Here is a 12,176-nt window from a genome sequence, read left to right on the forward strand (position 1 = left end):
TACTTTAAATAAGAAATAAAACAATGAAAAAGAGTACAGAAAAGTATATTCAACCTGAGCAGCTGCTGATTGATGTCTCTTCCCCCCTAATTTTAGATACTTTCTCTTCTATCCAATTGGTTTCCGCCTGCTTATGCACACACTTCTACATCTAAGGTGACATGACAGTGACGTGTTATTGCTTGACAAAGCAAGAAATTTTAAAGCCAGTTTGTGCCATATAGCAAGTTGTCCCATATACGGAGTTTCCCCCCTTTTTGTCAAGTATAATGGGTTGCCCAGTAAATGCAGATTCAGTACAGTTGTCAGAACTACAGTATTACATGAATGAACTAGAAGAAGACAGTAATTTCATTCAATTAAATTATTGTACTATTTATTATTATTCTATTACTGCTTTCCATTTTTAAACCCACAGGAGTGAAAATCACCATTGATCGGCCATGTGGTAGGTCAAAGGTGCTCATCCTGAGAATAACATCTTCACAAAGAACTATGGTTCACATTTGAAACCTGCTGGCTCACAGCAGTTAGCTATGAGTTTCAGCAGTTCACAAAGTTAACACAGCCCCTTTCTTGTAGCAGCTGCAGCAGATAGAAATAACAGATTAATGGTTGAAGGGGAGGAGAAAAACGTGAGAACGTTTCTTTATGTCTCTTCAGGGGTATGCTGTGTACTGGTGAAGCCCACTTCAGTACCTTTGGCACCAGTGGGGAGTAATGCATGTCAGGTATGAGAGCAAACTCAAGATTGGATGCAAGTATGGCTAATTCTACACTGTAACAAGTGACAAGAAAGGGTGAAACACTGGATGCTAACAAATTGGAAATTCCTCCAGAGCAGGAAAACAGCTCTCAGTGGCCAAAAGCCAATAAGCAGCTCTGCTCCATCTAGTCACAAAGCCTCTAACATAAGGACAGTGGGAACAGCAATGTATCTGTTCCTACGTGCCAAAGAACCCACAGGAGGGGGTAGGAAGCGTAACTGAGGCAGTAAAGACAGAGCCAGTATAAATAAACTAGTTCAGAAACTGAGCTTTCTCTAACTTCTTCTGACATACATCAAAGAAATGATTGCTGTTTGTGTCACAACCGCAGTCCATCTAGTTCTGCTTTCTGCCACCAGGATCCAGCCTTTCAGGTACCCAAGAAAGACTTTTGAAAGAAATATAGATGTATATTAATTTATTCTTGTTCTCATATTAGGTCTTTTACTTCTAAAACTCAGAAGTTAGCTTCTGAATAAAGAAAAATCCTTATTATTCTTCATAATAAATCTATTAGCATTCAGTATAATTGATATGCATCAGTTTGTGTCTTCTCTAAACAATTAGAAAGATGAGAAAAAAAGATGTTGGTCTTCTCAATACTTTGTAGTATCAGCAATTATTTCAGCAGCTCCCATGAATTCCTTTAAATGTTATGTTAACCCTTGCAGATTTTTCACATATTCCTCCTTTTAGCTGTATGCCATGGAACTTCAAGTAATAAGTCCAAATCAACAACTTCCAAGTTTTAAATTAAATAAAGGCAGCCGCTGTAGCAGAAATGCTAAGACATGGCTTGAAGCAGTGACTGAGCACCTGGTAGGAAGGTGGGGCCAAGCCAGGGGAGCTCAGGTGCATGTGATGTACTTGAATGACTGCACCTGGTGGAGCCAGGATCCACCCCTTCCCAGACTTCCTTTAAGGGTTGGCAGTGAAGGTAAGGGTATCTTGTTGGAGATCCCTGCATATCTGAAGCCTTCTGAAGATAAGCACTTTTTCTTTTTATCTCTGTGCTTACAACTGTTGCGTTTGAGTAAATCCTCTCTTGTTGCAGCCTAGGATCTTGCTACTCTGCTGTCATTGCTGTGCTTTCTGTTCTGTTATAGCTACTGATACTTAAATGTACTGAAAGTCAGTGAGGCATTGAAGGACTGGAAAAAATATGTCTTTGGTTATTAAGGAAAAACTCAGCCAATACTGAGACCAATAAGCTTTTGTGAGAGGAGAATTCTAAGTTGTGAAGTTAGTGTGATTGTTTTGTGTGTTATTGGGTAACAGGTATTTTAAGGTGAAAATAATGGCGTTACAATGCTTCTTTCTTGAGTGACAGGCATAAAAACTTTCTGTGAGAATCCACATCACAGGCAGAAAGGGGGCAACCAGATACAAAGAGCTGCAAAACCATTAAGAGTTTTCATTATCTTCCTGGGTCAGGATGCTAACGCTGATCAGATCTTCATGATCTTATTTGCTTAAATGCAATTTCTTATACTGCTGTGCTTTTCAGAAAAAGTCTTAGGTCTTCACATTTCTGGACAACCAACAGCTCTTCTGTGAATAAGTTTGTTCAAATATGTAACCGCTTTTTTTATTTAGAGGGCAATCTTTTTGTTATATTTCTCAAATTAATTAGTCAAGAAATCATCAGGAAACCTTTCTGTGTATTTTCTTTTCTTTTTTTTTTTTCTCCCCTCAAATTCATAAAAAAAAGGAAAGATGGGGGAAAAAATGCTGTTTTCCATGTGCGTCCCTGACAAAATTTCTTGGGGGGGGGGGGGGGAAAGTATGCGTGAACTAATTAATAAGTTTAAAATGACTAACATGGAAATAAGCTTTACTTTTGATTTTTCAGTCACCATTTTAAGTTGCTTGTTCAAGCTCCCACTGAAGTCCTTAATGATTTTGACACTGATTTTAATAAAGTCACAGTTTGATCCTCTGGGAGCTCATGGTTGTTTCCGGGCACAAGGTATGAAGAAACACGAGGGCAAGTACATGTGTGTTGGTGAGAGCAGGTGGACCACACCTCTGTTCTTCGTCCAAAAGCTACATACTCAGCAAGATTCTTTAGATTCCATCAGGGCTGGGTGGAAAGAGGGCTTTGACAACTGAAGACTTTATAAAAATGAACCCTCTAAAATGTGCACCAGACAATTGCAGTCAAAACTTCTATCTTCTGGAAACAGCTATTTTCTACTAGCAGTACAAAGAAAATACACCTGATTATAGTGGATCTCTTTGTAGCGGGATTGAGAATAATCAGATGCACGAGCATTTGCTGTATACTATTGGTTTCATCATGTATACTTGCGTTTTTTTTTTCCTCCTCAGAAACAAAATGGTCTACAGTGAAGTAGGAAAGCTTCCTAACTTTTATTTATTTGCTTTTTCTTCTTTTAGTCTAATGACACAAGCCACATGTTAGATCAAAAATGAAGCAGAGCGTGCTGTAGGACAAAACAACACTGTTTAAAATTACAGCACTGTTAAACTACCAGGCTTCACAGGCACATGATTTTTTATTTATTTTTTTTTTTTTTAACTGAGCAAGCAAAAGCATTCCTTTTACAAGGAGAAATTAGTTACCAGAGCAAGATCATACAGCGTAGTAGGGGAGCCTGCTGTTACTTGCTGAAATAACGTCAGAACTGAAAGGAGGAGGTATTAAATGTAATTCCCTGCTGGTTGCTCTCTTAAGGCACAGGCAGCTCTCAACTGGAGTCCTGCTAGTTGCAATCAAAGTTTGCCTTAAGAGACCTTTTCCACCATAAACCCATTTGCAGCTGCAGCAGCAAACCACAAAGCTCTTATTAAATTTAGGTGCACTCCTGGAAGTCTTTGCAAGGGAGGACCTTGAGTTCCATTGCTTCTACAGTATGTACGCATGGTTAGCAGGTACAGGGTGGTGATTCTACTGCTCTTCCCTGCTCTGCTGAGACCTCACTGGGACTACTGCCTACAGATGTGGGGTCCTCAGGACAGGAGAGACATGGACCTGTTGGAGCGCACCCAGAGGAGGGCTGAAAAAATGATCTGAGGAGTAGAAAACCTCTCCTACAGGCTGAGAGAGTGGGGGCTGTTCAGTCTGGACAGAAAAAGGCTCTGGGGAGACCTGATAGCAGCCTTTCAGTATCTAAAGGGGGACTGTAAGAATGAGGGGGTCTGTTGTGTTAGGGCGAAAGGAAATGATTTCAAACTACAGGATGGGAGATTTAGACTGGATATAGGGAATAAGTTGTTGTTGGTTTTTCCTGTTTGTTTGTTTTTTTTTACAACCAGGGTAGTGAGGCACTGGTGCAGGTTGCCAGGTGATGGATACCCCATCCCAGGAGACATCCAAGATCAAACGGTTGGGGCTCTGTGTAATCTAATCTGCTGAGGTGTCCCTGTTCATTGAAGGGCAGTTGGACTAGGATGACCTTTCAGTTGGAAGGGATGATTAAATGATTCTATGGCTGTAATTTCTACTTCACAGCATTGCAGGCTGGCTGAGGTTGGCAGGGACCTGGGGGTCCCAATCCCCTGCTCATCCAGCAATGCCCAGAGCAGGCTGCCCAGGGCCACGTCCTGGGTGCTTTTGAAGACCTCTGTCTTCCTCGCTCTTTCCTTCCAGGTGCAATTGATGATGCACTGCTGAATGCCTCCCGAACCTGCTCCTCTCCCAGCTGCTCACTCTCAGGAGAGGTGCCTCGACTCCAGCTCTCCTTTCTCCTCTTGTTTAACCTCCCTCCCGCGCGCAGGCTGCAGCTGCGGGCATTGTTTTACCTCACGGATGGCGGGAGCCCGCTGAAGCCCCCCAAATCAGTGCCCCAGCCCGCGCAGCAGCAACGGGGCTCTGCCTGGCAACGGCGGCCTCCCGGGGAGGAGCCCTGCGAGCATAGCTGCCCGCCTTCCCCTCGGGGCTACCGGTGAAGACGCGCTCCCCCTCACAGCGTTTATAGGGCATTTTGAAAGCTCTTTCAACGGCTTCTATTTATAGCTCGCCTGTGTTAATTTTAGCTCTCAGCCGGCTCTCTGCAGCGGTAAAGGTTGTCGGAGTGCGTGTGGGGAGCCTGAAAGCTGCTCGCCCTCCCCAGGCACATCTCGGAACAAGAGCTGCGAGAGCTTTCAGAAGGTTGATGAGGGATGAAGGAGCGATAAAATGTGTCAGCCCATCAGATTAAATATTTAGATCTGCTGCGGCTGCTGACAAACATCGTGCTTCTGCAGACGAGCCTCTGTGAATGATGTGGTGGGGAAGCCTGGATGGAACAAACAGAGCAGCGATGTTCACTCAGGAAATGGGCAGCAGAATGCGTCCAGGGCGATATTTCTCTTGGAAGGTGCTATAAAAAAAAAAAGTAAGATTTAGGAAGCAGTAATGCACCCTGTGTGTTCAGTGCTAAGGTTATGATTGGTAAGGAGCCAGTAGGAAAGCAAATTGCTGGGCTGTAGGAATAAAATTCTAGCAGGGGAGTTGGACTTGATGATCTCCAGAGGTCACTTCCAACACCCACAGTTTGGTGATTCTGTGAACAGCTGAAGCACAGGTGTCAGTCATAAAAGTGTGCTCAGCTATCAATATCTGATCTTTAACATCTTAGAAATGGGCAATAGGAGGAGGAGCTTTTCTTTTTTTTTTTTTTTTTTTTTGGAGAATGCGTGCATATCCTGAAGAATGTCCTCCCTCTCCTTGGGTAATTGAATTCACATTGTGCCTTAAGGGAGCTGCGTGTGTGTAATGAACCAGTGTACAGCCCAGAGCATGGCCATTCCATCACCAAGTCTGTTATGTGCTTTAAGTGACCAAAAGATGGACTAGGTTTTGTGTGAGCACTACTCTGAAATTTTCTGCATTTCTTAAAAAAGTGGTTATTCAGATCTGCTTTTTGGGTGATGTTATATCCGAAAGAAATTGTTGACAAGTTGTGTCACAGCTAAACTGAAACTGAGGAACTCTCAGTGGATGAATTGCAGGCCACAGTAGCAGGCGGGAATGTCCAAATACCACAGGCATATTGATACCATTCCATATTGATCACTGATGTGTCTTAGATACAGTTAAAGGGTTTTAAACATCAGTAGAACGCTGTGGAAAATAGTATAAGCTGCAGAAGATATGTTACACCAGTCTCTTGCTATATGTTTTACATAGAGTGATGCTGCTGTTCCAAAGTCATCCAAGTGACATCCCCCTTTGAAAGGTGTCTTGAGTCTAAGTGGCATTTTGAGCAAGGATGTACAACTTTATTGCTTTATTCTATATACAGGAGGGGACTTAAACAGTTTTCTAAAACATGGTTTAATATTTCTAGCAACTTCAAAAAAATATATATGCCCAGGTAGTAAGTGGAAGATAAACTTTATCTCCCTAACAGACTTCAGATGAAACCAAGCAACTATAAACTTTATCTGCTAGCTTTGTGTCTTCTAGCAGATAACAGGTGGCAAATGCTTTGAAGGATGGGTACGCTATGTTTTAAATCTCACTGAGGCAGTGAGACCTTTAATTACCCCATGGTTCTGTTGATGATGGTGAAGAGCTATAGCTCATATTCCCTCAGTTATGTTGGTGCAGCAAGAATAACAAGCAACTTTTTAAAAAAGTATTTTTGTTACTGAAGTCAGCACTTGCATCTCTGAATTCACACCAGGAACAGATGTGATAAGAAGACACCATTTATATGCATTCATTGTTTGGGATTGAACTGTGCTTAAGAGAAAGTTGCGTGGAGAGAAGTCTGTGATGAAGAAAAGCTCTTTTTAATCTGCTGATTCTTTGGAACTGGGACAAGGTTTTTATGGCTTTTAAGCAGCCATTTTTCCCTTATCAGTCATTGTTTTGATTGAAGAGATGGAAAAATGAAGTGAGCAACTCACAAAGAAGATATAGAACTGTTTTGAAGAGCTTCATTTTCAAATACTCCTCTTGGAATCAAGTCTGTCACACAGATTGGAAATCAGAACCATCCTCTGTGAACAGGTAAGTTCTGATATTTTTATTGCCTTTTAATCTAATGAACAGATTTCTAGCTTCTATTTAAATTAACATATGCTGGCACTCTTGTAAATGAAAAAAGGTTTATTGGAAGCAGAGTGTTAAGGTAATCTAGAAGGTTGAATAAGCAAGAGGTAAAGAACACTGAAGAGAAAATTGCTGTTTAGTCTCTATAGACAGGAAAAAAAGTGGTTTTTTTATTTGCTTTCCTTAGGACTTAGCTGCTGGTAGGCTGCTGGCTGTGATGGCATTTTGCTTAGATTCCTAATTTTTTTCAACACTGTAGGAAGATTTTCTGATGACTCTGTTCTGCAGGAAGAAGGCAGTGACAACTTTGGTGCCTGTGCAGAATCTAATCTGATATGCATTTGAGCAATATTAGTTTCACACCTGAAGGGAGAGATGCAACTCTTTCAAAGTGATTTGATCAAAGTTATACTAAATGTTTGGTTTCACCAATGTAGCTCTGCATTAAGCAACATTACACTTCAACTCACACGTTTGAGTAAAAACTTTTGAACTTTAAACTTGGTTATTGTGATATTTCAGTTATGTTGTTTTCACTTTTTCTGGTCAAGCTCAATCAGGAAGCAAAAGTATGGTTCTGTAACCTTCAGTGAAGTAAGTAGTAGCGCAGTTTTGGGGGAGCTTCTATTGCTTTAGGGACCACAGAAATGGGCACTTATTTGGTTCTTAGAGATTTAATTATTTAGTAAAATAGAGAGTTCTATAGAAATTCAGTATTGTTGGATTTTTCATGAGGCAGAACAACTAAACAAACAATTGAATGATCTAGCAGCAGCAGGAGATCTGCTAATGCAAATACTTAGTGGAGTGACTCATAAAAACAAGCCAAAAGAAAAACATTAACCAGCTTGCCCTTCCTTTTCTCTCTCCCTTCCTAACACCCCTCTCTCCACCTCCTCTATCTTGAATGCACAAGCAGATCTACACCAGAAAGTAGGAAAAAACTTCCATGTTGTGCACTCAAAAAGATAGGTAAAGGAGGTAACAGTGAGATGCTATTCCACCTTAAAACCTAGACTGATCTATGAGAGATGTCCTCTTGCTGTACTGCTGAAGAGGTCTGAAGTACTTCTGTTCTGACTACGCTCTTTAGTGTGTAGTGCTAATCCTACTATTGCTGAGAATACTGTAGTAAAACAAACATAAAGACTCAACTTTCAAATGGAGTTGTACTAGCAAAATTCTTCAGAGGCTTTAAACCATAATTTTCAGAAGTATAAATATTGTAAGCGGAGACTCTAAACCTTTGGCAATCTGGGATTTTCATAGGAATCCTTCTGCCTTCTTTCTTTCAGTAGACGCTATCATAAGCTGGAGGTACTGTACTGTATTTGTAGTTTTCTATGAAGTTTTCTGTGGCCTTACTATTGTAAAATTTCTTTGCAGAAAGCTGCAGTTACATGAGTTTAACGTAACTTCTATATCATGAAGTGGTAGCAGTAGTCAAGGATGCCATCTGAATCAGCGTGACATTCGATCTTTTAGGTGTAGGCTACTTATAGTACAGGAATTTAAACATACTATTGTCTGTGGTTGCCACAAACAAATCTATCACTGAGGAAGTAGACCATTCCCTTAAGCAACTCTCTGAAGCGTGAGTTTTACTTTAGAGATCATGCCAATTGCCAGCTCTTATGCTACCCTGTGAACATTAATGGAGGTTGTGCACCTTGCAAATTCAAGCACACAATAAAGACTGCAGGCTATTTTTCAGACTGTTTTCATCACATTTCTTTTTCATTTAGTATAAACTACATGTTGTGAAAAATCTACATTCTCGCTTATAACTAAGCTAAGCTGATTAATACTTACAGACATATTCACATCTGCTCATTTATTTCCAGAATATGTCTGAATGGTGTAGTTGTAAGTTACTCTTATTGTTGCTGAAATTTTAAAAGTAATGTCTATCCTTCTTGTTTCTCATCTAATATATAAATAGCCTGATATGCTTCTTGGAAACCTTTTAAATTCAGCCTGTGATAAACTAGTATAGGAATATGTTTCTAAAATACATGTTTCCAACCACTGGAAGGAAGTTCAAACATCTTTATCATTAATTCGCAGTAACGATCTAGAAACTCAAACCTGCAGGAAGGATAAAAATATAGTGACAAGCCTTAAATAACTTGTTGACAGAGAAGTTTTATGAGTAAATTTAGCCTCAGTCTCAGCAACTGTGACTGTTTACCACTCTTTTTTTTTTTTGTGGCATTGTACTCAGATGTGTACTATTTCTGTGTGTGCCTGTGTAATAGACAGTGTCTCTTGATCTTTCATAGAAGTCTGTGTATGAATGCAATGCTGTAAGGAAAAGCAACATTTGGGAATTGAAGCAAGAAATCTATACACCATGCTTAAAAGTACACCATTAACTCATTCTGTAGACTTTTTAAGCAGGGCTGGTAAGTTCTACACACCCTGAAGTAATGGCACAAATTTGGCATTACAGATATAAATAAAGTACCTGAGTCAAGATGATCCTGTCCACCAGCATATGGAGTATTACAGTAATTTAGTCTCTATGCTGGCTCTCAAGACACAAATTTCCAATCTGGTAGAGACTACCTCTAGGCCCTTTGATAATGTTAGGCTTGGACTAGGGACTTAACACCTTCAGCTCGGTTACTGAAGCACTGCTTTCTATATTAACTGCAGAAGATACCTTTGCATAGCAAAAAGAACTATTAAAGTCTATTATTTTTTTTTATTATTATTATTATTATTATTTTTTTTTTTTTACAGAAAAGCTTGATCAAATATCATTTTGCAAGGTGAGAATCACATTTCCAAAATTAAACCCATGACTCAGTGCTTCCAAACCCTTCACAGTCAAAGATGCTGATGGATATCTGGGATTTAATTCATGGTAGTGAGAGCAATTCAAGTCATTGCTATCATTATTCAGTAATGTAATTATTTTTATTGATTAGTTTAAAAATAACTATTGTTGAAAATCTTATTAAAAAACTCTAAATCTTAAATTGGATGCAGATGGGTGATCACTGTTGAAATAAAGTGCGGAAGTACCCATTTAATTCTTATTTAAAATGCACGTTCCATGACACTGACACTGCTATGTCATGCGTTACCTTGGCTGAAACATGTTGCTTAAATCACCATGAAGACCTCTTCTCTGAATTGTGCAAGAGACCTGGTGATTGCTTCCCAGCAGTGATGAGAATGAGTTATGAGCTTCTCTGCCTCTTCCTAAAATAACAGGGAATGAATTTCTTGTGGGCAAACACTTGACTCATTCTTCTTGGAATTGACAGCTTACCACACAGGACTTGGAGGCTGCTCCATGAACCAGTTGTAGTTCACAGGAGGAAGAAGCCTTCAGAGGAGTTCAGGCACTCAAAGAATAACATTCTTGGCCAAAAATAACCCTGAGCACTGACAACAAATTATATTATTTAAAAAAAAAAAAAAAAAAAAAAAACAAAACAACCAACAAACTCGTTTATTTGTAAATCTGTTGCAGCAACATGTACTTCCAGACATATCTGAGAGATGAATGGTACGTCCATCTTTGTTTCTTCACTCTTCTGTTTCCATGTAAAGCTGCTTCTCAGCTAAACCAGGGCTGCGTATGATACATCGCTTATGATCACATGAGCTATGTCAGCTGCTGCTGGTGAAGACCCTTGTGCAGGAAGGTAAGAATGGCTGCCCTAGGGTGACTGTAAGGATACAGTAGTGACCTCACCTCCACAGAAGGACTGAGAAAAATGAGAGTGAAGGAAATGACAGAAATGTAACAAGGACAGTCCTGCAGTACAGAGAGAATGGTTAGTCTCTATTTGGGGAATGTGGGAAGGATGGGTCTATAGAATGGTGAGTAGCAATGTGGTGCACTCCATTGCATTGTGGGTTTCAGTACTGGTTTGTGTGAACATGGGTTTGGGGATGAATATCATTCAGGATGGTGTAAGTAATATCTCTCCTGTTTTGTTCATGCACTTGTGAACTGGAGGTCAACTTTTCACCCTTTTCATCCACTGCTGCTGTATGTTCTTCCCTCAGTTCAGTAGCTGACTCTGGGAGAACGGCATGGCAAAGTGTTTTTTGGATCTATGCAGTTTGTCCTGACTGACAGGCCTTCTGCTGACTCTTTGGCATGACATAGGAAATGGCTCACTGGCAGCAGAAGGAATGTGTCCTCCTTGGAGATACAAATCCTTACTTGGATGAAGGAGCTGCTGTGTACTGCCAGCTAGCATTCTTGCTGATTGTTGTTTCCAAATTAAAAAATGATTTAACTCTGTGAGACAGTATGTGCTATGAGATGATGCTATGCCTTGGATCCTTATTGCATAGAGAGATAATAAAAAACAAGCCTATCCACACACCTTATTTTCTTCTTGTTCCCTTCCGTAGTTTCTTGCAACCACTTCTTCCTGGCAGCTGTAAAGCATTCTTTCCTCCCTCACACTTTTACACAGGGAGATGAAGTGAGTGACCAGCCTGCCAAGGGCAAAGAGAATGGTCTGAAAACATTTGGTGGTAGTGGGAATTAAAGTAGATGAATCAAGCATTCCTCAAAGTCATTCCCTGGCTTCTAAAAATATGCAATTCCAGTAGTGATACTACAGAAAGAATAATCTTTCCCACTGCTGGGAACATTTTAGGAATCCCTGCTCCAGAAAGTACACTTAGTATCCTGCCTGTGTGCTGTCAAATCAGCCTTCATTCCAGAGATGACAGGAGTCTCTAAGGAACGAATAAGTTTTTTATTCCAGAGTATTAGTACCCTGAGGCTGATCTCTGTAAACTGTCTACAGCTGACACTCCTCTGCACTGGGAAATGGCATTCATGTTGGAACAGGAATGCAGGAAATTAATGTGGTAAGAAACACAATGCTAAAGACAACTGTCTATATTTACAGTTGGGCTCTCATTTGTGCTGAACACTGTTTACCTACACAGGGAACTTTATAAAGGGATTGTGAAGCAGATCTGTGTAAAAGCTATTTAACCAGACATTGAGTACTCCAACTCAAAAGACACACTTTATTGCAATTTACCAGTCTAAACAGAGAGGTCGTGGACAGAATTGCTCATGGTACCTTCATGTTGAGGTCCAGCTTGTGCTTGATAACATAGATGAGCATAAAGAAAACCCCTATGAGCGTCTTTGTGACGTAAAATAAGTTTATATTTTTATATTAGCCTATTGAAAGAAGCATTCTTAGCGTGGTTATTTTTACCTGTGGGTACTGGAATTGGTAAACCTAGGAAATACCTAGCACCATTTGCCATTCTTGCAGATGTTCGGGAAGGATCACTTGCAAATAGTAGATACAACTTGACATGAAAATTCAATTTGCTAAATGTCTTTAAAGAACACATTGCCCCTGTTCTACCCTGCTGCTATTTTTGTTAGGACCTGTGCATCACCTGAA

At 40.2% G+C, this 12,176-nt stretch overlaps 1 protein-coding gene across 1 annotated transcript in view; it reads left to right on the forward strand.

Annotated features, from left to right (window-relative positions):
- Positions 1–6,049: 6,049 nt before the first annotated feature.
- The window catches only part of KCNK2 (potassium two pore domain channel subfamily K member 2), a 118,415-nt gene continuing 112,288 nt past the window's right edge, over positions 6,050–12,176 (forward strand). Inside the window, exon 1 of the mRNA XM_052681148.1 lies at positions 6,050–6,729. The gene's annotated coding sequence lies outside the window, so the exon portion shown is untranslated. The remainder of the gene's footprint in view (positions 6,730–12,176) is intronic.

The sequence above is a fragment of the Tympanuchus pallidicinctus genome, unplaced genomic scaffold, assembly GCF_026119805.1.
Source record: "Tympanuchus pallidicinctus isolate F22 unplaced genomic scaffold, pur_lepc_1.0 scaffold1, whole genome shotgun sequence".
Taxonomy (NCBI): domain Eukaryota; kingdom Metazoa; phylum Chordata; class Aves; order Galliformes; family Phasianidae; genus Tympanuchus; species Tympanuchus pallidicinctus.